We start from the raw sequence: 4,921 nt of genomic DNA on the forward strand, positions 1-4,921 counted from the left end.
CTCTTAGCTTAGTGTAAAAAAAATCTTGTGATAGCTCTCCTCAAGAGAAAAAAAAACTTACGATGGCTCATTTGTCATGTGAGACCATATCACACTATACGTGAAGTGCCAACACTTACTGAGCGTGCACCCTTCGGGCACTATTTGGAACGCAGGAGCTTTCCTCGATTCCTCGGTGAGTGCTCAAGCTTATTTATGCCATTAAAATCTCAAATGCATATGCTTGTATGTGCTGGCACCAACTACATCTTTCATCCTTGGTTATATAAAAAAAACAATATCCACATTTTTGCAGGATGTTTTTTGAGCTCACAGGATTGAAGTTTTGGTTTTTTTACGGGTGATTGAAGTTTTAGTATCACAGAACATTGGTCATTGTATGATGTTTGGCCTTTCTCTATACATGCTTCCTAAAAACGAGCTCGATCTCTCAGGCGATGAAGAACACCGATCGTTGACGGGGTTAGGAGAAGGGGTGACTTCCTTCATCGTCGGGCTTAGAAGAGCTCCTAGGGAAGAGATGCTAGCCCAACGAAGAAGATGGATACAGGGTGAAATGATAGGCACCACCACCCACGAGCAACAGAGAACTGTCAGATGAGCCAGTGCAGGAACGGGAAGCTCCAAAACAAAAAGTTAGAGTGCTGAAGGTGGCGGATGCGGATCCGGTGGTGGGGACATCGATAGATACTGTATGTGGGCAGGAGGCGGGGGAGCAAGCTAGCGTCAGGATCCGATGGAGATTGAAGAAGACTCGTGCGCATGTTGAATGGAGATCTGATGGCTCTACGCGTTACCTAAAATGGATGCTATTTTCAGGTATCGGTAAAATAGCATAACCCTTCTCTATAGGGTCCTTTTTCACTGGGCCTATTTTCTTGGAGCTGAGAGCTAAGCCCAACTCAATCAACAATCGGGCCTTATATAAATGGGCCTCAAAAGTTGACATGGGCCGGAACGGCAGAATCCCACTTCCACCTCTTCAGCTGCGCGACGCACGGCGGCCTCCTCGTGCCGTGCGCCCCGCTGCCGGCCGGGCGCGGCCCTGCGCAGCCTCATCCTCCACCGTCGCCGGCTCGCCGCTGCCCCCAAACAATGCCTCCCCCCACTGTCCCCTTCGTCCTCAGCTCCACCGCGCTCGCCACAACCACGAAGACACCGCAACCGCCGCCGCCGCCATGCGACGCGCAAGCCCAGGCTGCCGCCTCCCTCGCCTCGTCGGCGTCGGCGTCGGCATCGCACGCCGCGCGCATGCGGCTCAACCCTCATATCGCGCTCCGGCTGTTCGACCATTTGCTCCGCTCGGGCGCCGATCCGGACCCCGCGGCGTACGCGCTCGTGCTCGCGTCCAGCACGCGCGGGAGGGACCCCGCCGCGGCCGCGCAGCTCCACGCGCACGCTGCGAAGCGCGGGCTTGCCTCCCACCGTCGCGTGCGCGACAGGCTCTCCCACGCGCGCAGGGTGTTCGACCGCGGGACCGACAACGACATGGTCGCCTGGAACTGCCTGCTGCGCGGTTACGCGCAGGAGGGTGGGGACGCGGACGCGCTCCGGGAGTTCTTTGCCCGGATGCCGTCACGGGACAACGTCTCGTGGAACACAGTTCTTTCATGGTGTCTCGCGATTGGGAGTATGACCAGGCAATTGCGGTGTTCCGGGAGATGTTGGCGAGCCGGGAGTGCCTGCAGCCTGATAGGGTGACATTAGTGAGCGTCATCTCGGCAATTGCATACTTGGGGGCAATTGCGTTGGGGCTCTGGGCACATGCATACGTCTTCAGGAAAGGGATTGAGGTCGAGGAGAAGTTGAGCTCGAAGTGCGGGTTTATTGAGGGTGCAGTTTATGTGTTCGAGAATCATGGTGTGAAGATGACCCTGGACACATGGAATTCCATGTTAGCTGGTTTCATAGGCAATGGTTGCAGTGAGAGAGCCCTAGAGCTCTTCACTAGGATGGAGTCAAAAGGATTGGTGCCTAACAAGATTACTTTTAACAGTGTACTGAATGCTTGTAGCCCCGGGGGGTTAGTTGAGGAAGGTATACGATGTTTTGAGAATGTCCACAGTTTATGGTGTTGAGCCCGACATTGCACATTATAGTTGCATGGTTGATCTGTTCTGCTGTGCTGGGATGTTCGAGAAGGCTGAGGAGATGATTCAGATGATGCCGATGGAGCCAGATGCTGCCATGTTGAAGGCCCTTTTGGGTGCTTGTCGAACTCATAAGAACTTGGAGTTGGGGAAAAAGGCAGGCCATAGGCTTATTGAGGCTGCCCCAAATGATCATGCAGGGTATGTGTTGCTATCCAACATATATGCACTAGATGGCAACTGGGCAGGAGTGCATAAGATGTGGAAGCTGATGCTGGATCATGGCGTGCAGAAGATTCCTGGGAGCAGCTCAGTTGAACTTGATGGTGTAATTCGTGAGTTCATCTCCGTAGGCAAAAGCCACTCGAGGAAGAGGGATATTAATAAGATGCTAACTGAGATGTGTCAATAGTTGAAAATTGCAGGTTATACTCCTGACACTTCACAAGTGCGGCTAGATATTGATGATGAGGATGTGAAACAGAGCTCACTAGCGCTTCACAGCGAGAAGCTTGCAATTGCCTTTGGGCTGATCAGCACTGCTCCTGTCACTCCTATTAGGGTAGTAAATAACTTCCTTCCGGATTTGTGGAGATTGTCATAACGCCATAAAACATCTAAGGAAGATTTATGGGAGGTGCATAATTGTTAGGGATGCAAATCGATTTCATCATTTCAGAGATGGGCCTTGTTCTTGCAGGGATTATTGGTAAAAATTTGCTCACAACGATGTTCCTTTCTTTATACTTATTACACTAAAATGTATAGTATGTGAGACAACTGTTGGCAATGGTTATTATTGTTGTCGATTCGAGAAGAATTGTTAATGTGCCATGAAGCTCATGACTTTATTGCATGTCTGTTGAATACTATGGTACTCTTGACCAACAACATGATTGACATCTCTTTTGTCTCAACAACTTGAAACCTAATTATTGTCCTTTTCAGTCTGATGATTCAGAACTGAACATGAATCTGAGTTGTATGTCCTACGCAAAAGTGGCATTAAATTCAGATAAACTTGCCTTCTTTCATATGGTAGGGACTAGTAACCATCAATAACCTGATCCATTCTTAGTGCTGTTTTTTTCCAGTGTACTGCTGTCATCACACAGTTGTGGATGGCTTCACGTGAACTTACATTTGAAACAGAAACACATAGCTGAGGTGATAGGGCCAACTAGGCCTGCTGCTTTCCATTTGAGGCAATATGGTTCATTCTTTCCAGCTGGCAATGAGGGTGACCTTATTTGTACATCTCTATTTTCACACAACTGGTTAGCTTTTATGCCAAATTTTTTCACACATTAGATTCATCTACCTTGTTTTACATTTTTATTTTCACGTGATCAATACTCGCTTACATCTTGTTTTTGCACACTATAGGTTCATCCAAGAAATTCCACACATGTGACACTAGACGTGAACATGTCATTAAAAATTTGAATTGTATAGCAGTCTAATGGTATCACAAAAAGGTCTTGCAAGTTACAATATTATACTTGAAAATATATATAGCATTTCCCTCTGTTCTGCAATGTTTGTACATTTCTTTGGGAAGCGTCGTATAAAAAATGTTTGCCTATTGAGTAAATCAGAAGTTCAGTTATTGCAATGCCACTTCTTTGATTATGTAAAAGAGGTTGAATAGTTATATCATGTCATTTAATATAGGCATGTATGGTCCAATGTTATTAACTATTTCTTGGTGCCTCCTTGGTTTGTATGCATGTTGGGCTTGGACAAATTTTGTGAAACAAAGGGAGTTATAGATCACAATAAAGAGCAGGAGCAAAGCGGTTGCTATTAGCTGTCCCATGGGCTATACCGTTCACATGCCTTGGGAAAGGCCCAATAGATACATTTGTCTTGCTGTTTTCTTCTTCCTTAGCTGTGAAGAAATGTTATATTTCTGGGAGGGCAATTACCTCTAGTACTGCTAGTATTGATATTTCACTTGCTGCCCTGTCGTTAATTTCGAAAGAGACATGAAGCGTTCTGCACAAGAAATTATAACAAATATTAAATTGAGCAAAGTAAAGAGTGGTATTTGTGATAAGGACAAAGGTCAACAATGTTGGGGGTAGTAATCACTTCCACCGTGCTGTTGTTATTACTGCCTGGTGGATGTAGGTGCCTTTGAACATAAAGACAAGGGACACCTTTGATGCAAATGCACGCTTATCAGGCATTTGAAAGCTCACAGCATGGATGCTGTCTTTTGTCAAATTCTTGTAGACAGAGACACAGTTTTGATTGCTATTGAAATGGTTGCATCAAACCCAGTAAAGGGGAAAAGTTCAAATATTACATGAGTCAAAGTTGAACGTTTGTGCTCTTATTTTTTGTATCCAATACCTTATCTCTATATGAGATTTGGTAAGGACGTCATCAAGCTAAAGAGGGAGGATGTACACAATCCTCACATGTTTCGATGTTTTGAACTGAACTCAAAGAGACACAAATAATATAAATCTAAGTAACCCTGTCCCATTTAAAACAAGATATTTATAGCATTAGTAAGCACCTGTAGTTTTAGCTTCTTAGAGAAGACCAAGCAAAACTGGTTAGTCATACGTGAATTATATGGACAACGACACTTGTTCGATGGGATAATTTGCACTCTAGTTGTTGGATGCATTGAAATAGGCACCAGAAAGGCAAAGACTACACTAGTAAGTGACCTGATCTGGTACGTTATGGCTGTGATTTTTTTCCCCTTGGCACACAAGGCAACAAACTCACGCACGCATACACACACGCACACGCACACAATGTTATATGATATACAGTAGAATTGCCCTAGCTCCATGCCAATCATTAACAGGCTG

General features: G+C 45.9%; 1 pseudogene; it reads left to right on the top strand.

Moving 5' to 3' along the window:
* Nucleotides 1-1,019: 1,019 nt before the first annotated feature.
* Nucleotides 1,020-3,900, top strand: LOC133897649 (pentatricopeptide repeat-containing protein At5g48910-like; annotated as a pseudogene).
* The last annotated feature ends 1,021 nt before the right edge of the window (nt 3,901-4,921 follow it).

The sequence above is a fragment of the Phragmites australis genome, chromosome 17, assembly GCF_958298935.1.
Source record: "Phragmites australis chromosome 17, lpPhrAust1.1, whole genome shotgun sequence".
In the NCBI taxonomy this organism is placed as follows: Eukaryota; Viridiplantae; Streptophyta; class Magnoliopsida; order Poales; family Poaceae; genus Phragmites; species Phragmites australis.